This window comes from Corvus hawaiiensis, chromosome 2, assembly GCF_020740725.1.
Source record: "Corvus hawaiiensis isolate bCorHaw1 chromosome 2, bCorHaw1.pri.cur, whole genome shotgun sequence".
Classification (NCBI taxonomy): Eukaryota; Metazoa; Chordata; class Aves; order Passeriformes; family Corvidae; genus Corvus; species Corvus hawaiiensis.
This window is the reverse complement of record NC_063214.1, coordinates 89,954,317-89,975,609: the sequence shown is the minus strand read 5'-3', so window position 1 is coordinate 89,975,609 and position 21,293 is coordinate 89,954,317. Positions and strand designations below refer to the sequence as shown.

The following is a 21,293-nucleotide window of genomic DNA, read 5'->3' as shown; positions in this document are numbered from 1 at the left end:
GCAACTTGTTCCACCAGTGCTTAGGTGAGGGAGGCCTGTGTTACAGCAGAAGTTTCTCCCAGCACTAAACTTCCTCTTGAAAAACTCAAGAAAAAAACCAATATTCTCTATTCAAGAGGTAGAAAAAGAAAAAGGTAACTTGTACAGGAGTCATCATTCTGTATAAAAATGGATTAAGCATGGTAATATACCCCCTATTTTTCAGAAGCAGAAGTTGAGGCCATGATTAGGTAGCTCCCCTGCAACTGCAAATTGCTGTGAGGCAGACAAAACAAAGAGGAATAAAAGGAAAATCTATACATAGTATTAATCACAGATAGTTGCCCAAAGGCCTAAGAGTCATTATGATGCAAAATATTTCTTTATTATTATTTTGATTCAGGCCAAATTCAGACCTTACCTAACTACATTTATTGCTTCATTGTTTCATACTCTTAATCACTAGTTTTTTGTTGTTTTGAATAGAAATGAAGGCAATTATTAATAATGGGGTTTCAAAACGATCCTTTAAAAATATTTTAATTAACATGGAATAATTTTGTTATGAAATACCAAACTATATGATGTCATACAGTAGGTAACAGGCCAAGGAATGGAAAAGACTAGTAGGAAGAAAGAGTCCCAATATGTAGCTTCATAAATCAAGCAAATGACATTTCTTACAGCTGAGAAAGACTACAAACATCTGTGTGCGACTCAAAGAAGCTTGAATCAGAAGAGGCATGCAAAAGGTAAGTTCATCCGTATTTCTTTGTGTTGTAAACATTCACTCCAAACTTTATATATATACACTTTATATATAAAGTGAAGTTGTGTGCTAGTTTCGGCTGGGGTAGAGTTAGTTTTCTTCACAGGGACTAGTATAGGGCTGTGCTTTGGATCTGTGTTGAACACAGGGTTGATAATGTAGAGACAATTCTGTTATTGCTAAGTGGGGCTTCCACAGAGCCAAGGCCTTTTCTGGTTTTTTGTACTGCCACACTGGTGAGGAAGCTGGGGGTGCCTTCGAGGTTGGGAGGAGACACAGACAGGACAGCTGACCCCAGCTGACCAAAGGGATATTCCAGACCATATGACATCATGCTCAGTATACATAGAGGGGTGGAGAAAGAGGAAGAGGGGGATGTTTGGAGTGGTGGTGTTTGTCTTCCCAAGTAACCCTTTTGTGTGATGGGGCCCTGCTATCCTGGAGATGGCTGAACACCTGCCTGCCTATGGGAAGCAGTGAATAAATTCCTTGTTTTGCATTGCTTAAATACACAGATTTCCTTATTAAACTGTCTTCATCTAAACCCACGAGTTTTCTGTCTTTTACCCTTTCCATTCTTTCCCCCATCCCACTGGTGGGGGAGAGAGTGAGTGGCTGAGTGGGGCTTGGTTGCCAGCTGGGGTTAAACCATGGCAAGTTCTCACTTAGATTCTGCCTGCTCTTCCTTTTCATTGAGTCACTGAGACAGTAAGCCAAAAAAACTCACTGCATTTGCAGAATGCCTATCCTTGAAATGTGTGAGAAGAGAAGTCCTGTTGTCCTGTTTGTCCATGGAGCTGAACAACAGCTGGAAAAATACCAGATTTGGAATTCTAGCTTCACATAGATAACATGCTGGTGGCTTAGGGGAATGATAGCCCAACAGGGTATCAGAATATATATACTTCAAATCTTAATGTACACCTTATCATTGGAAAAATTCTTTGACTGATTGAGAGGTTTTATAACACTTTCAAATTTTTCACTGGGTTTGGCTTTTACCCACCTGCTAGGGTGAAATAATCTGTTGTATTATCTGCAACTGTGCATGCCATCTCCCAAATATCTGAGATATATCCCTTATTCATTTCCAGCACGAATGAATTTCCAGAGTTTGTCCCTACTTTTTTTTCAGCAACTTTGAAATATCAGTATTATAATCTGCTCAGAAATAAAAGCAGCTGAATGTTGCAGTGGGGATACTGCAACACGCATATATCAAACCAGGAGTCCCGTGGAAAGGAAATATATACGGACAGACAGATTCTTGCTAGCTGTTTCAGAGATGTTTATTTCTCCAGCCGCATGGCCGGGGCTCTGCTGAGGAACTGTTCCAGTCACGGGACCAAGGGTCCTTCTGCCCGCGCAGGGAACACAAACCAACCAATGGGAACGAGGCTGAGCAGGGGCAGGAAACCCCGTGTCTGTGCCCTCAGGGCCCCTCTCCCAGGGCTACACGGCAGGGGAGGGACCCCAACACCTCACCCGTTTTATTTTAATAAAAGGAGAATGAAAACAACTGGATAAACATAACAAGAACAGTTTCAAAACAAAACAAGCCACCCTCCTGAGTCTTTAAATGTCCAAACAGATTCTCTGGAACATCTTAGGGCTGACAGAAGGGAGACAGAATTCTCTGAGCATGCTTTGTGGGGAAACTGAGGCAGGAGAGGGTTTAACTTCTTCCCTCCCCCTTTTCATCCCCCACTCGGCATTGGAAAGGGATTTTTGGGGAAACAGTTGGCAAAAGCATGGTTTTGTGAGGGAAACCATGGATGAAAAAACGGATTGGGAATACACTGGGGGTAATAGGACATAGGGTAAAAGGGAAAGGTGGGATTAGGAAAGGGAAACTGTAGGGGGGGCTTACAATGGAGATACTGTCTAACATGACTACGATTTTTTGCATATATACTGCCTTTTACAGAAACACCATCAGGCCCAGTGACCTGCGATGCTTGTAACCCTTTTCTCCCTAGTACAATATTAAATTCCACCACCTCTCCATCTCCCAAGCTTGGGATCCATTTTTCAGGGTTATTCTTTTTAATAGCAGTTCTATGCACGAATATGTCTTGCTGGTTGTCACACCTTGTTATAAAACCATAATTTTGCTTAACATTATACCATTTTACTATCCCTAAGATCTTAGGTACTACGATCTTTTCCTTTTTCCGAGTGGCTGCTGTTTTCTGTCTCGCTGCGTCTTTGTTCTCTCTTTCGGTCGCTCCCGTGTTGGAATTGTCGGGGCTGCTGGTGCCTGCGCGCTCTTCCCGGGGTCGCGTTCGGGGCTGCGCGGGCCGGGCCAGGCCGTGCCGCTCAGTTCTCCGTGCGTCGCCTCCTCTGGTCGCAGCTTCGCTGCCGATGCCGGGCGCTGCACCCACGTCTCGGCCGGGCCCCCGAGCGATGACTCCCCCGCGCCCCGCTCTAGCGCGCGTCTCGGCCGGGCGCGGCTCCGTTCCACCGCCATCGCCGCCAGCCGCCGCCCGCGTGCCGCCCCTCTCAGTCGGGCGTTCCCGGGGCTCGCTCCACCACGCGCTGCACAGGACCGGGCAGGCACCGCCGGGTCCCGCTGCTCCCGCCGCGCCTCGCTCCGCCACCGACACTGCGGCTCGCATGGCTCCGCCCGCGCGCGGGAACTGCCTCGCTGCTGCTCTCAGAGCGCTCGGTGCACGTGGCCTGGGCCGCACGGTCCCTGCGCCACGCTTCCCTTCACCAGGACACAGCTGACATTGCTCAACAGTCTCGGTAACTAAATAATATTCACGAAAATATTCTTCCATCGGCATATATTTTGACTCCAGTATTAACTGTGTCCAAACGGTTTTCCAAAAGCCCTTGGTAAGAATTAAATCCCAAGAAACATAGAAAAAGTTCTTAAACAACCATGCCAGGAAGTGTTTCAGTTCTTTTTGAGCTTGAATCAAGCTAAAATTTACAAATCGTTGTTCAAGAATCATTTTAAGTTTAAGATAAATGTCCATATGCGGCTCTGAGAGCCAAGAGTCTTCCCACGGTTCCTCCATAGTTTAGATATGGAATAGCAAAGCAAAACCAAGAAGAGGAATCCAAAGTTTCCAGGGTTTACTCACACAAATCAGTCGCTTAGGGATCGGGGATCGTTCTGCTCACAAATCTCCACCATTTGTTGCAGTGGGGATCCTGCAACACGCATATATCAAACCAGGAGTCCCGTGGAAAGGAAATATATACGGACAGACAGATTCTTGCGAGCTGTTTCAGAGAGATGTTTATTTCTCCAGCCGCATGGCCGGAGCTCTGCTGAGGAACTCTTCCAGTCACGGGACCAAGGGTCCTTCTGCCCGCGCAGGGAACACAAACCAACCAATGGGAACGAGGCTGAGCAGGGACAGGGAAGCCCCGTGTCTGTGCCCTCAGGGCCCCCTCTCCCAGGGCTACACGGCAGGGGAGGGACCCCAACAGCTGAATAAATTTGCAACTAATCTTTTGAATAATTTTGGGTTTATTTCTTGTAATTTTCTTGTGTTTAAACCCTGTTCAGCAAGATATCATCAGTTACTTAGCATTTACATCAGGATCAGGCTTCTTTCTTCAGGATGTTATAGGAAATTTAAGATGCTATTTGTATTCTTTGGATAAAGATCAGCCTCTTCAGACAGAGTTTTAGTTCCTGTCTCAAGCATTTTTCAGTTAGGGAAACCAGCCTGTACGAAAAGTTCCATACATCTCCAGTAAGATGCAATTTGTTCCTAAATGCTCTCCAACACTAAAACCGCTGGTATCTGCTGATGTCACCGCTACCAGAATGATGGAGACACTGAAATTGCTGAACCTGACTGAGCACATCCACCTTCCAAAGTGATTTACACAGAAAGATATGATGTGCTTGGGAAAACAGAAAAGTTAGCTTACTTGGTGAAAAACAAGTTTAAAAAAAAAATCCCTTCTTTTTCTTTGTCTTCAGATAGGCAAGATTTAGACTATATTGCTTTACACCTTGAAATTCTTCATCTTCTTTGTAATCCACTAAATCACTACTCTGTCAGCAGAACTTGTACAGGCTTGAAAGACAGAAACACAGCCAACACTCTCCGAAAAATGGAAATTTTTATGTGGCCTCTGAGTTTTGCAGCATTCTGTTTTTTCTTTTATTTGAAGAACATAAAATTAAGAATCGTCTAGATGCATTAGTGGAAGAAGATGGAGCTGAATAAAAATAATGCAGTGATAATTTGGATAACTGATTCTGCTAAGTAAAAATCCTCTGTCACAAGATGCTCTAACAAAGAAATTATTGAAGTCTGACTAACAGGAATGACAGTCAAGTCAGAGACATCCCAGGCTTTGGGTCTCACAGAGTGTCTGGCTTTTCTTTTCTAAGTGAAAGAACAGCCTGGAGTCAGACACGGATGGAAGGAAGAAAGAGGGGATAAAAGTCAGTGAAGAGACTTGGCAAGTCTCAGACAAATGGCAAGGCAGTCTAAGATGTTCTCTGATATGAAAACACTGCCACACAGAATGATGAAAACACATAGCAAAATTTACAAGTGAAGGAAAGAAAGTTTGCTGTGCTTCAGAGAGCTGGGGGACGAGGGCAGAGTGAGCAGAACTAGACGAAGAAAATCCAAAACAGCAACAAAAGAGCCTCCTGGAGAGTGTTTTTGCAGCCAGGGAGGGAGGACTGGTTCCCCAGCGGACCAGTCTTCAGCCCTGTCAGCAGCAAGTGGATGGACATCCGTTCCTACAGATGCACCATAGGAGGTCATTCTCTCCTCCAGAGTCAGGAAGTTCAAAAAGTTTTTCCCTTTTCACATCTGTTTTCCTGTTTTCCTAAATTAGTAAAAAAAAGATAGGGAGGCTATGTTTCTCCTGCTACAGACACCTTCCTTTACAGCTGTTTCTCTTTGTAACAGAGATAATTGTACTATATTACCTACAAAACACTGCTTATGTCAATGCTAAAGGTAACTGTGATTGCTCACGTGACTTCTGGTTTTAACTGCCTTTTGTTTCTTGCTTTGCTAAATTGTTTCAGTTTCTTCTAAGCTTGTTGATAAGGCTTCTGAAAGGCCCAAATAATGATAACCCCCACATGAATAAGAGTTTTTGCTAGTAAATGTGGTAAGTGGAGTAAGGGGACCTGGTTGCTAACTATGTCTTTGGATAGCAGTATTGTTTCAGGCACCTGATCTAAATTGTGGAACGTTAAAAGGAAAAGAAAAGAAGAGCGAAAAAAGGAAAAAGGAGAAATCCACTGGTCTTTGAAAGATCTTACACACCATGGAAAGGAAAATGTAAAAAAAACCATTTTTCTGCTTTCCAGCCTACCTTTCAAGTATTTCAGCTACAGATTGTGCTTGATCTCCAGCTGCTCTCTTGACACAACATGGAAGAGTTATTTCTAATTCAACTGTCCTTAGAGGCAATAACGATTTTTTCCTGAAAATCTCACGTCTCCCTTCTTCACTGAATTTCTCTGCAGCATTCCCCACTGCATGACAGGTCCGCAATTATCATTCTTGAAAACTATTATTTAAAAAGTTCCAGTTTGCTCCTGAAGCTGTTAAAAGGTCTGAATTATAGGACCTGCAGCAAGAGAGCACCAGAGAACATTTCTGACAGTGTGTGGCCAATCGTGAATCCCATTTCAGCTTGATGGAAATGCTCAGACATTGCACCCCATTCAAATGATGTGCTGGTCCCTTAATCTAAAATTTTCTATTTAATTTTTTTTTTTTTTTTTTTTTTTAGTTTCCCAATCGTTTTTTTTTCTTTTAGAATTATGACCTGGCAGTACAAGAATTCAGGGTGACAGAATAGGAGGAAATACTTTCTTCTTCTCTTTTAAGGGATGCAGGAAAATTCAAAAAAGTTTAGTTCAAAGAAGATGTTGCCAAAGAAGAGATTGTTCATTGAGATGAAAAAATGATAGGCAATTTCAGATATGAAATAAATCGTTAATAGCCACTTTAGGACATAACTTCACTGGTAACATAAAGAATTCTTTCAGGATAACTTGCATTCTACAGAAAAGATAGACAAAGGATACAAAGGTTCAAGAGCAATTACTCAGCATGAGGAAATATAGAAAACAATGCTGAAGAACGGTAATGTCAGCAATGGCTTGACACAATAAACAGTGAGAGTGAAATCTTGTAGATTTGAAGATGGATAGAAGTCATCAGGAAGTTAGCAGCACTTGAAGATATCATACAGATTCGAAAGTCTGGGTTTCCCATCACCTCTGTTCCTTTTGTTCCCTCTACTAAGCTTATGAACCACATAAGCTCTTTATGTTGACTCTGAAGGCTGAAGAATCTCCCCTTAGGAAATACACACGTTCCCTGTTGCCAACAAGTAGCTGCACCCATAAGAAGCTCAAGGACTTAGATGCTCAAAACCCTTGCTTGATCCTTTGGGACACATCTAGGATTACTTTAGAAATGCAGTGGGAAGCTTTATAAGTGGGTTTGCAGATGACTCCACAAACTTTCCTGCTCTTATCCCAAAAGAGTTCTCTAAAACTTAACTGAAGATAAGGTTGGAACAGGGTATTACTAAAACATGCAGAAGGAAAATGACTTTTCCTCATGTAATGCCCAGTTACCCAAAGCATATAAATAACTAAAGAGCACTCAGGCAGATACACGGCTGTAAAGTAGGAGCTGAAAAGATCTATTGACCCCATCTGACATGCTTTGCAAAGCACAGCTACAGCTGAGCCGAGTGGTGCCATTCAAAGGTGGCTGATAAGAGGTAGCACAGCAGTCCTGAGGGGAACACACTTTGTGAACACAGACAGTGATTATGCTGAAAAAATTAACACCTCTAATCAAGCAGAGGATGCAAGGTCCAAAACACTGATCTTGTTCTCTTTATTGAAGAGAAATAAGCTGTTCTTTTATCCTAAACACTGTATCAGCCTGATGTTCACAGTGCTACAAGTCACAAAGCTCTCATTTTTTCACAATCCACTCTGAACACACCAAACTGTGCACAGTATGAGCTGATAAAGCTTGACTTGAGCATTTTTTCTGAATGTAAATTGCCATAGGCTTTAAAGGATTCCAGATCTCCCTCGGGTAGATACAAACTATTTTTAAAATGGATTTGATAACACATCTGTTTTAAAAGTCAATTTGAAACAGAGTATGTCTGTGTGCTAATGGCAGTAAATGGGATTGTGAAACATATGCTTCAGGCCTTTAAAAAAAAAAATGCAAGAATGTAAGGACACAAATAATAAAATAATAGTAATTCTAATTCGCTCCATATTCCAGTCATTGTCCATACACATCCAAGTGTATGGACATCACAACAGAGTCATACTTGGCAGCTGTCTTTAAGTCAGCTTTGATGAAAACTGCAACTGAATTCCATGCTAACAGCAGCCAGGGCATAACATGGGGGCAGGGAGGCCTTCCATCTGGAAAAGGTTATAAAAGCTATTTTGTATGTGGGTATAAACATAAATACATACATCTCTACATACTTTTTACATATTTACATATATGTAGGTATACATACACACTTTTTGGACAAGATGCCTGCAGAAGATTTTTTACTTACCAGCAGAGTGTCATAGTACCAGCTCAGCCACTTGTATATTCCCACCTTGGAATGTCTCTTCTCTGATCTGAGCTCTCAGAGGGCACAAAGCATCCTCTGGGGGACAGAGATGCCTCTAAGAATAAGGTAAGGCAGGGTATTAGGGAGCTTTCCCATCTCCAAGGCAGACAGCAACTATGTGAGGAAACCCACTACCTACAGAGGGCAGGAGTGCGAGCCCCCCAGACTGCCAGTTCTGTGAGATTAGAACTATCTAATTAAAAGAGAAGCCTTGGTGGGGGAGGAGGCAGGATGGTACCACCACAGAAATGAAGAGTAAACAGATCTGTGCACTTTAAAATATGGTGGCAAAACTTCCATTATTTTTAATAGGGCCAAGGATTTACCACCTTTATAAAACCAACATGTCTAAAGTATTTGCCCACAGGCTGTCTCAGCACTGGATGAAGGAGCAAGCAGCAGTCTCCCACAGGTATTACTTCTCTGCCCTTGAACAGCAACTGGGACATGTGGAAATGGCAATTTTTGTTGGTGATTGATTCTGGCTCCAGAACCATTCATGTCTCCTTTCTCTGTCAGCATCTGCAATCACAGTTTGCCAAGAACAAGTCTTACACACACACACAAAAAAAAAAAAAAAAAAAAAATTACCTTTTCTCAAATTAAAAAAACAAATCTAAAGAACAAAGGAAAAAGAGAAAAGGGCACTTTGGAGTATCTTAGAGAATTCAATTGTCACATTTAGTCGGAATCATTTATCTCATCAAAAATATCTACCTCTACTCGTCACTTTGTTCTCTTTTTATGCCATTTCTACAAAACTATGCTACAAATCAGTGGGCTTAAAATGACTGTTTCAGTCAATGTTATATGGAACTGTATGACGCAGTCAGAAAAAAAAAGACTACCATTTTGCCATTTTCTTGGAAAAGAAAGCAAAACAAAGCTGTGATTTTATTTTTGTTTCACATCAAATGCTGTAAGTGTTTGAGATAGGAGTAAAACTAACTTGTTGAAAATGTTATCTCTGCCCTCACATGCTGGATTCTTGCTAGGTCTGTAGGTCTGGCAACTCCTTAGGCACTTTCCAACTTGGCTAGAAAATTCCTAGAGAGATTATTTTGACTTGTTTAGAATTCCTTAGAACTGACCATTGTGCAGAGATGGACATCTATTCTCTAGTCTAAACGTTCCTTACATTGTAGACTAAGAATATTAGGAACCTGAGTGCTGTCTATGTTTGTCACTAAGGCATTAGAAGTGGTCAGAAGTATAGCTCTTGCTATAGTTGCAATGGCAGCATTTAAGTGGTAATAGGAACATTTCCATAAAGAACCAAATCCTTCCTTTCTTTCCTGACACAGAATTTAAATAAAAACTGTGTTGCTAAAACTTCAATGTCAAGGTGCCTAACAGAGTTTGTGCTCCATCACAGGGCGTCAGGGGCAGGAGAGTAAAAATGCCTCCACTTGCGAAGCGTGAGGGGCTCAAGACTGGCAGCACCCCAAAGTGTGGGCTGTGGAAGTGTGGTACCACAAGTTACCTCTTACTGTCAATACAGGAGAATTATTAAAAGAACCTGATCTCAACCAATCAGACAGGTGGTTATGAAACCATGTGGTAAAACAGGAAAATATCCCTGTAGGCAAAGCTGTCAAGGCTACAAATATCTAAAAGTAAAATTGGTATAAATAATTATCTGGAACCAATGAGGCAAGAAAGACAAATACTGTCAAGAGAGAATAACATACAAATTTAAAGCCCAGGCTGCAGGGAGATACGTGAAAGCCAACCATTGTTATAAAGTACAAGATAAGAGGAACAATGCTGTGGTGATTCTTTTCAGTAGAAAAACAGTAGTCTTAAAAACAGTTAATCAAGCCCAGAATATTCATACATTGTAAATTAATCTAACTTTGCTTCTCAAGTGTTCTTGCTTTCCATTTTGAACACAACTGAAGAAGATGAATATGTAGATTAATCTCATCATGGAATTAATTTTCATCATAGCTGCTGAATATTTGTACACAAATACCATATTGCTGCAACACATCCTACACTATCAATTTGATACTGTGAATCCATGTGATACTGTTGATACTGTGAATGCCTCTTCGGAATGGATTAGTGCAAACTTTTAAAAGGTTTGTACTCTGATGTCAAATGATGCACACAAATATTTCTAAAGGGAATGCAAGAGACCACAAAAGTGGGGTTATCTGAGCTTCTCATTCTAATTTTTTCTGGCTTATAAAACCTTTGCCACTGCACACGCCTTTGGGACTGTGGTTACCTAATGGGGCCAAACCTTTCCTACCTTTGTCTCTCCTGACAAGCTGAAGAGACATCCTGTCCCTTCCTGACAGACACAGGAGTCACTCAGAACAAGCTCCCACTCTTTTTTCTCCCCTCTCCTGCCTTTCTTTTCCTCCACCTGAGATGAAGCATTTTTGCCTAATTCTTAATCCTAGCACAGGTCCCAGTTTGTTATTTCTGATAAACTTCTTTGGCATTATGGGACTTCTTCCCACCTCGCTTCCAGACTGCTTCTCCTGTGATCCGAACCACAGGCAGAGTGCAGTGACCATCACCTCCCCACAACCCCAGGGGCCATGTCTTCCTTGTGCCCTCCCAACATTTGCTGTTGCTGTGCTGAAATTATTATAATCCCTGCAATTACCTGGACATCAGACAGCAATAAACTCCTGGATTTATTGCTATAATCAAAATTGCTCCTACCAGTATATATTGAAAGAAGATACTCATGAGGTGGGGGCCAAGGCCTTTAGCACCCATTCACACGAAATTCAGGAGTTACAGCAAATGGAACAAGGGCAAAAAAATCTCTTCTTCCTTGCTGAGATTTCATGAGTAGGGAAGGCAAATATTTTCTCTTCCCCATATCTCAGCAAGGTGTTGCTGTAGGCATTTGGCTTCCAAGAATAACCAAACTTAGAAGACCAAGAAGATGCTGGAGGTCAAAGGTTTTTCTCTGAGGAAAGCAACTCTGCCAAGGAAGAGCAAGTGTCAGACTTCTCAGCTGCCAGTGCCAGTGCCACTTTGACCCTGTACCAGGATTCTCCTTTTAGTCTCAGCTTCAGATCCACCCCACAATATGCTGCATTGCATTGCAACTAAATATGCATGCATACATAGTCCAGAGTTATACTTTAAAAAAAACCAAACAAGTTAATTCATTACCAACTCACTCCTGCTAATGGTGTTTTGGTTGAAATTTGGTTACATTAATCTCTTCTTACCCGTTCTCCCATGCCTTCCCTCTTACTGCATAAGCCTTTATTTTTCTCTTTAGTGCTCAACTTGTTTGCACACCATTGTAAAATGCTTAAACATTGCGTCTTGCCATCACAGTCAAAATACATTTTCATGCTGCTGTGGACCACACTGATTTAGAGAACTTACGTATTAAACAATCCAGTATTAATTATATCTTAATTAGTGCGCTTATAATTAATAGGCATCCCAGACCGCTGCTAGGACTGTGGTTGTGTTGTTTGCCTGTCCTTAACATTGTTTTCTGATGAAACTTCTTTGATTTTGTATTATCATGAGACACGAAGACTTTCTTATTTTAAGTACCATTGCATAATTTCTATCTTACAAGGTAGCAATGCTGCATTTATTGTTTAAACCTTATGTGTACTAACACAAATAGATTTTCTAATTTTTAAACCTGTCTTTGGAGGAAAGTGACAAGCATATGAAAATAACAGTGTGACAAATTTTTAGTGTAAAAGTGTACACTTCTATAGACAATGGCAGGAACGTGAATAATGGTGTCATACCTGCCGCCACTCAGTAGTCAAAGTGTGACACCCTGGTTTGTAAAGTATAGCATCTCATTTTTCTGTCTGGGATTTCTTGGACAGAAAAATATGTGCTATGTGGGTGCCATGGATTTTTTGCAAGGGCATGTAGTGACAGGACAAGGGCAAATGGCTTTAAACTGAAAGAGAGTAGGTTTAGTTTGGCTATTAGCAAAAAAATCTTTGCTGGGAAGGTGGTGAGACAGTGGAACAAATTGCCCAGAGAAGTTCTGGATGCCCCATCCCTGGAAGTGTTCACGGCCAGGTTGGATGGGGCTTTGAGTGGAAGGTGTCCCTGCCCATTGCAGGGAGGTTGGAACTAGATGGTCTTTAAGGTTCCTTTAAACCCAAACCATTCTGTGGTTCTATGATATAATGAAGAGTTGAACAGACAATACCAGAAAACTGCCCAAAATTTTCTTTTTTCTCAAACTTAGGAGAGAAATAGAAAAAAAATGTCAAGAGTTATAGATTACTTGTAAAAGCAGGATCATCTTTTCCCTCCCCAAAAGGAAACAGGTATTAAATATGCATGCTTTTTACACAATTTACCTTGAGTAGATACCGTAGACATAAAAAAAAAAAAAAGACAAAGAATAAGCAAATAACAAAATGGTCCAGTTTTCACCCTCAAGAAGCCTGTAAACATATGGGAGAAAAAGCAGAATAAATACCAGAAAAGATAATAAAAAGACAGATGGAAAAGAATAAGAAACTAGGTGAAGTTAAGCAAAAATAGAAGTCTAGGAGATAAAATAAAAGGATAAAAACAGAAGGCAGAAATGGGAAACATACACAGAGAAAACAAAAAGAAAAATAATTAAAAAGTAGTAAAAGTAGGAGGATTCTAGTGAGACCAAATGATCATGGATCTGAGGCAAAAGAGTCTCAGGGAAAGAATAATGACAGAAAGTCATATTGCTTTAATCATGCTAAATGGTTGCACTAGCAAAACTTCCCAAGCATTGACTCAGCAGTGTAGATCTTAATGTGTTTGTATCAGTAGAGCATATTCATAAAAGAAATGGAAAATCTGCAGGGCAGGAATACAGCTAATAGCCACAAAAGCAAAGCAACAGTCAGGTTGGAAGAGAGAAGGAATTGCAACAGTAGACACAGAGCAGCTTTTAATGGAGCCTCAAGTTGTATTGCAGAAAGGTTTCAATTCTACAATTGAACAATAGATTCAGCTTTCAAACAAAAGTTTCCAGTCCCTGCATGGATCCTCTCATGCTGAGACACCTCAGATACAGACTTTGACTGCATACTTTCCGGTAAAAGGATATTTTGTCCTTTGCAGAGAGTATTATTGTCAGTTTACGCAATTTAATTTCCTCTTCACACACACAGTCACGGTTCTGAGAGAAGACTTAAAGCTTTGGGCTTCTAACTTCAGTCCTCTTCACTGTACGTAAGCTCAGGTCCAAGGCAGGTGGCAGAAATATCCACCTGCACACTGTGTAGGGGTCCGCCACAGTCAGTGCTGGACTCTGGGGACATAACCTGATATTTGCATATTTTGAACACCTTTCAAATGCAGTTATGAATCACATCAAAGAGAACAAGACTGCTGTACTGAGGGGATTTGCACCCAGCGTGCCAACATAAAGGAGCTCAGAGGTCTAGGCTGCAACCCCTCTGTAAGGTAGCACACACAAAAAGGAGGGGACGAGCTCCTCATCTGAGGGAGCAGTCTTCTCTGAGGCATGTGTAAGGACACGCAGGCGGAGAAGAAAAGAGGGGACTCTCCATATGGATTACATGCTGAGATTTACCCCCTGAAAAGGACCAGGATGAAGACCCCAATTTTTGCCATCATTCAGGGATTTTATCGTGGGGATAGGGAAGGCAGGGAAAGGGATTACAGCCAATGAGATGAGGGCAAGTAGGCGGGGTTAGCAGTGAGGGAACCAATGGGAATAACACATAGGAGGGACTTGGGGAAGGAACCAATGGGGTGTCAAGTACAGCAGAACTTTCTAGAACTAATGCATATTAACTAAGGGAAATTAATATACATAGACATACATAAAACTGGGAGGGGAAAACAATCATCAGGAAACATGTAAATCATAGAACTGTGGAACTGTGGGTTCTCATCCGAGTGAGCTGCTTTAGACCTCGGTGCCTGTAGCGGGTTCAGTTCATTTAGGAAGAGGAGTCTCTCTTGCTCATACTATGGAGATATTATCACAATGAGATAACTGCCCGGGTTGGTTCTCTGGTCGCTTCAGTATCACGAGACAGCCGCCCAGCTTGGTTCTCTGCTCGCATCATGTGGGAGTCCCCACGACTTGCAGCTTTTCCCACAACTGCTTTCGAGGGTCCACTCTTGAGCTACTGGAGTACAATTTTAAGGTTGAGCCGTTCAGAAACAAAAGTTCTCTTCACCCATCTCTGGGAGCATTTTCATCTCTGAGAACAGAGGCTCTCCGCCTTCCCTGGGAGAAAAAGGGTCCTCATCATCTTCACCTCTAGCACTATCTCTGGGAGCATCTCTAGGAACACAGGTCTTTCTCCTTCCAATTTGGAGCAAGAGTCCTCATCACTTCCATCTCTCCCTGTTCAAACTTCTCATCAAATCACAGCTGCTTCAGCATTTGTTTATTCCAGCACAGGGTGCTCCTGCTCACAAGTGCAGTTTGAACGCTCCACCCCCCCATGCTTTGATGAAATTACAATGGGTACTCTGATATATCATAGTCTATCACCACCATAGCTTTACAACAGATTTTCAGCTTCAAGTATCTCCTCTTTCTCCTCCCTCAGGTTTTCAGCTCTTCACAGCACTAAAAGGGTTAATCTCACCAGGGTCTTTCAGCTGGAATTTCACCTATCGCTGTTGGTCACATGATCTTTGCCAGGCAGGGGGGCAGCTTCGGCTGAATCTTCATCTTCAGCCACACTGGAGAGGGGAAGTGGCCCATCTGCACGTAGCAGGGCTGGGGGGGGCGGCAGGTGGAACAGGGCTGCATGGCTCCAGGATGGCTGTGGCCGGTCCAGCCCAAGCAGGGCCTGGCCTGGGGCCCTGCGGACCCCATACGGGCCCTGCAGCTAAATGTTGCCGCATCGGAAATTAAACAGAGCTCCCCCAGGCTTTGTCCATTCTTAAATGTGGACCACAGAGGCGGTCAAAATTTTAAGTGGCTTAAAAGTTTGTCAATATTCAAACTGGCCAGCTGATAGGTTCTGCCAGGTCACAGAGGAAGCTGTAAGCACCTCTTTGCAGGAAAATCCGGAGCTATGCTTGCTAGCCCATGACAGTGTCTGACCACGAAGCTTAGTGTTGGTGGGATCTTCAGCGGTCAGAGTGGCTGGAGCTACTTGCACCACCACACTGTACAAACTAACCCTCCTTTCTCTTGAGTTTCATACCAATTACACTGCATTTGAGGCACCATGGATATCAGCTGACTGAACCAGTGCTTGGATGCCAAGGGCATCTCAGTAGATCTGATAAGCCCGATAATTCATGCACAGATGGACAGCAGTAACTGTTATGTTCATCCCTTCCTACTACTACTACTATTTTTGCAGCTGGTTTGCTTTCTTAGATAGAGGATAATAAAGATCCACATGATAGAGACCAGAGTCTCTATTATTAGTATGTAAAAGCAAACTTCATTAATGTTTACTGACAGCACAACTACTTAAGTGATTCAGTCTGGTGTCCTTTAGTCACAGACTCTTGAGGGCTGAAGCTTTCTACATAGCAGCAGGGACCACTTCCACAATAAACACTGATGCTCAGTTAATCCAAGTTCTAATTAATTGGTTTTCTTCTACTGTGTATTCACATTTAAAAGAGATTTTTATATCAGTTTATCACATTTAACAAACCAGCACAAAGCAGAGTTAGAACTGTTGTAATTATTGTATCCTTTTTCGTACCAAATGGATAGAGAGCATCAGTTTTATTTCTAGTGTGAGCAGGTGCATCATCACAGAAACCAGTCTTGAGCCAGGAATCTGGACCAAGATCCTTGGTAGGTCAGTCTTAAAGGTGACAGGGCTACACTTCACTATGTTATGTATTAATGAACCCAGGCCAGCAGAGCCAGAGAGGTCTCTATATTACAGAAATTTCCACGACAAAGCATAATCAGTGAAGTTAAGCTCATTAATAACAGAGCCAAGTGTATGTCAATGCAGTAGCAAGCAAACTTAATTATTAGAGAAGAGATACTTGATGGAGAGAGATTTTTGCCTCCATCAGCTTACTAAGCAGCTTCTTTCTCAGAGATATGGATAGAAGGAGAGCTACATCTCCTTTGCTTTTTCTTGAAAATATTTGCTTTATAACACAGGCACAATAGATTTGCCAGCCAGGGTTTCTCTGGGCAGAAAATACAGGATGATCTTTCTGTGTTTTGGGTCACAGAAGTGTTACCATTAAGTGTGACAAAGGTAACCTCTAAGTAGACCTTTATGTGTCAGCTTTCTCTGACCCCTCTTGTGAGTTGTCTATAGATGTATATGCCATCAGTCCCTTTATGTTACTATACTGGCTTGCATATTCCATCAAAAGAGCTTCTCGGTTTCTAGAAAAGGAACTAAATTTCAATTTCAGTTCACGTCTGAGGTCTCCAAGTATAGTGTAATTTAACATTAACACAAAGCTACAACATTTCCAAAGCTACTGACTTACAGGATCCTTTCTTTAGGAGACATTAAAGAGGCACCTGTTTATTCTATATGCTGTATATGTGAGAAAGCTGCTGGAAGACTTGGGAGGGTTTCTCCTCCTCTGAAATAGACAAGAGGAATCAAAAAACCTTCCTACATGGGGAGAAAAAGAGCAGTTACCAAAAATTTTCAACAGGACCACTTCAGGGTTTCATCTAAAAAACACTGAACAACAAAACATTCTAGCTTGATCAGAAGAGTTAGAATTAGAATTAATAGGAACCATAATATCTCTTCAAAGGAGAATGTCACTGAGGTAGGGACTGCACTAAATTCTGTGCAAGGAAAGTACTACCTGAAGACTCATAGTCATCTTTGCATATTACACTTGCTAGACTTGTTTCCAGACCTGACATGGGCAGAGGCTATGGACCATCCATATACCACAGGATTCTCTCTTTCCTGCGCACCTCCTCGGTTTTATCTGTCATTTACACTGCCCTGTTCCTAAATGCATGCACAGAAACAGAGACAACTATGCACACAATTTAATGGGTGACAAGAAAATGCTTTGCACAACCACCTATGCTTGCACAAAAACATTATTAAACCCCACCTAACAGTGTTTGCAATGACATAAACGACTGCAAGGTACCCTGCAGGCTTTTTGGTTGTAGCTCAGTTACTCTTTCCCTTCCATATCAGTTGCAGCAGGAGAGAAATTGCCTTACAAGACACTTGCTGACAGTTGCTTACAGCCATGAAGCCCCATCCCATTCCCACTGGCCTCTATGACTACACCAACAACAGAGAGCAGGTCCTTCCAGCAGGCAAAATGATGCAAATAATTTCTTTCCAGGAAGCAGAGATAGTTGTGCAGCCAGGAGTTTGTTGGCGCTTCCCTTGCATCTGTCTTCTCCAGAGAGCTTTCTTCATGTTCATTGTTTTTTGCTTTTGGTCCTGTGATGGCCCCCTTGGCTGCCCTGAGCAAATGTTTTCAGTTGTCATCGAAGGCAATGACTAACTATAAAGTTCCCACAAAACAGAACAACTCACTGTGAAATGAAGCTGCTCTAGGAAGCCACTGGGAACTGGGACCCACAGGATGGTTAAAGGGAGGTATTATTTTCATGCTACCAGTCAGAATTGGTTCTTGAACAGCCCACCAATAACAAAGTCCTACTTCTTGCTCCATTTCACCCCTGGAGAATTCATTGCACAGTCCTAAATCAAGTCTTCTGTGAGGAGAAGCCATCAAAATACAGGTGCAGACATGTCTCATGTCAGAATCAATGCCTCCATCCTCAGGGGTAAGTTTGGCTCATGAGCAAGGCTGAAGACATCCCCTCTCCTTTCATTTCCTTCCTTGAGCTTTGTCATCCTTCAGTTACCAAAGTATCACTGCTGTGCTGTTTGAAGCAGCTCTGAGTAATTCATCTCCCCAAGACATAATGATGATAACGCAACAGAAGTGAAAAGCTCACACCCAGGTGCCAGGCACCAAATAACCAGAAATGTAGAAAAGAGAGCAGGTCTGACTCTAACTGCCCTGTTTAATGGCATGGAGATTGGAAACTCTCATTTCTCATCTGCTGCATAAAATCTCTTGCCATCCCTTGCCTGTATCATCCTCTGAATTGTAATACAGGACACAGCATCTTCAGAGCTGCTTACCTCCTGCCATTATGAGACCTTTTTCTTTTAAGCATATTGAAGAGCTAAATATGATTTATGGTACACAAAATGCTTTGCTTAGCCTTATAGAGGTGAAAACTGTATGAATCTCTTTATGTTCTATCACTAAGATGTGTTTAGCATTCTACAATCAAATGTAATGCAAGTTGGCATCAGTTTTACTAAGAATAATAAGCCAAAACATAATGTGAATACATAAAAACTGTTGTTGACAGCCTGTTTACAAAATCGAGGACTTTAATGCAGATTTTGTTTTAGCACAAAACCTATTAACTTAATAAGAATACCATCTTCATCAGACAGCCTGTTATCCTCATTTGCACTTTTTTTGAGAAGTCTAACTTTCTCAGACACCCTGAAACTTGGCTCACTCACTGTCCTCACTGCCACTAATCCCATGGATTTCTGAAGATTTTATGAAAGCTTTTTTACGAATAAATATGGATGTTCTTCCCAATTCTCAGTACAGATAGGTTTATATTATCAAATGCTTGCCCTTTGGGAACACATCATTTTATAAACCTCCAAGTTTGGATTTGCATATACAAACAGGGCAATTAGATAAACATTTCTGTAGTTCAGCACCTTTTAAGGGACAAACCCATTCCCTTTCTCCAAGTTATGAAGGTCAGAGTAATAGAACCAAGATAAATAAACTTAAATATTCAATCTAAGCCCCAGTTCAGGAAAGCAGTTAAGCAAGGGTTTCACCATACAAGAACACAGATGCCTTTTTAGAAACAAAATATCATTTAAATATTTATATATAAAAATGTTTTCCCGAATCAAGGACTTTCTCTGAAGAACATATGCTTAATACATCAGGTAGGGAGGAGATGTTTCACATGAACCTACCTGAGCTTTGTATGAGGTCCAGTTTTCTGTGATATCTTTATTAATCGTTATAACAGAAAAAAAAATAGACATTTGAAATCCAAGGAGGACTTATGCAGGGAACAGTGCACACAGAGAATAAAAGCAGCCATTTATCACAAAGGAACAAACGTAAGATTGGTTGTGTAACTTTTATTTGGGTGTTCTCCCTCTTCTGAGTGTAGGCCTTGCAAACTCTTTCAATATTAGTGTATGCAGTAAGTATAGACATTGTCTACATATATCTATCAATAGAAAAATTTGTTGATGGGTTAATTCTTAATTTTTTTCCTGTGCAGAGATGCCAAGTTTGACAGATACTTTACAAGGGCAACAAAATAGAAGACAAATCGTGCCTAATTTGGACCACAGAAAATTCATCCAAAATTTAATTATATTAGGGGAAATTTACTGTAAAGGTTTTAAAAACTCTAATAACAAATGCCAAATCTAAAATATAAATATTTACAAATTTAAATATTTAAAAATCTCCTGTCTGTTTGTATGCGTATATATAACAGATGTTCTCTGGATTTTGTTGCTATCTAAAGTTGTTTATAGCAATTAAAATGCAAAATATATTTCAATTTTCTGTAAACATAGAATATTTATATTAATTTGGAGTGCTTATCTAGAAACAAATTTCGAGTTCTAACCTGCTTTGGAGAAAACCTAACCACCTACTTATTTTCCAGTCTGACAGTGGAAATAAGAACACTGGAAGTATTTTATTGCAAGAGAAAGGATTGTGTGATTATGTGTTTAATATTCATCTTCCCTTAATCTTGTTCTTGACAAGCATCTTGAACTGTCAAGTGGCCTTATTTACTGACAACACTGAAAACTGTGCCTATAAGGACAATATTTATTATCTGGAATATATCTTGACAAGATTTCTCTTGCAGTCACCATGTATGTTGTGCTTGTGCATACCTGATATCATATATAGCGGTTAACAGGTCTTTGAGCTCAAGCACATTATATTTGGACTTTTCATTGACTTCAGCTGGTATGGTACAAAACCTCAGCATACATTATTCATATCTTTCTTCAGCCTGACATTAATATTTCTTCCCATTTTCACAAAGTCAAGACAGAAAAATTTCTTCACATAAATTTTTGCCAGTCAAGTCACACTGCTTGGGGCCAGAGCTGGTGGATCTACAAGCAAACATTTTGCTCAGAGGTCAGAGTATTTGCCCACATTAATCTCCCAAGTTGTTTTTCCAACCAGATCTTAAAAATAAACAGTTGTGTGTTTCCTGAGATCATGGACTGATCTCTGCCTATGGAAATGCACATATCTTTAAGTCAGGGAATGTATGAATTAGATTTCATTACTCATAGCTTTAGCCACCACTAAAAATCTGGATCAAAATTGAATAATTTATGTGCTATTATCAAACTAGCAGCACAAAGTTTGATATATTTCTATCTAGCTGGTAAGTTGATCCTTATTTATAAAACCTTAAAAAATATATATGTACTCCACTGTTGCAGTGGGGATACTGCAACACGCATATATCAAACCAGGAGTCCCGTGGAAAGGAAATATATATGGACAGACAGATTCTTGATAGCTGTTTCAGAGATGTTTATTTCTCCAGCCGCATGGCCGGGGCTCTGCCGAGGAACTGTTCCAGTCACGGGACCAAGGGTCCTTCTGCCCGCGCAGGGAACACAAACCAACCAATGGGAACGAGGCTGAGCAGGGGCAGGGAAGCCCCGTGTCTGTGCCCTCAGGGCCCCTCTCCCAGGGCTACACGGCAGGGGAGGGACCCCAACACCTCACCCGTTTTATTTTAATAAAAGGAGAATGAAAACAACTGGATAAACATAACAAGAACCGTTTCAAGACAAAACAAGCCACCCTCCTGAGTCTTTAAATGTCCAAACAGATTCTGTGGAACATCTTAGGGCTGACAGAAGGGAGACAGAACTCTCTGAGCATGCTTTGTGGGGAAACTGAGGCA

The 21,293-nt window shown here is 41.3% G+C and overlaps 1 long non-coding RNA gene across 1 annotated transcript in view; it reads left to right on the top strand.

Annotated features, from left to right (window-relative positions):
• Positions 1-21,293, top strand: part of LOC125336437 — a 53,087-nt gene that overhangs the window by 16,101 nt on the left and 15,693 nt on the right. The window contains exon 3 of the long non-coding RNA XR_007207754.1: positions 666-731. This is a non-coding gene — a long non-coding RNA (uncharacterized LOC125336437). The remainder of the gene's footprint in view (positions 1-665; positions 732-21,293) is intronic.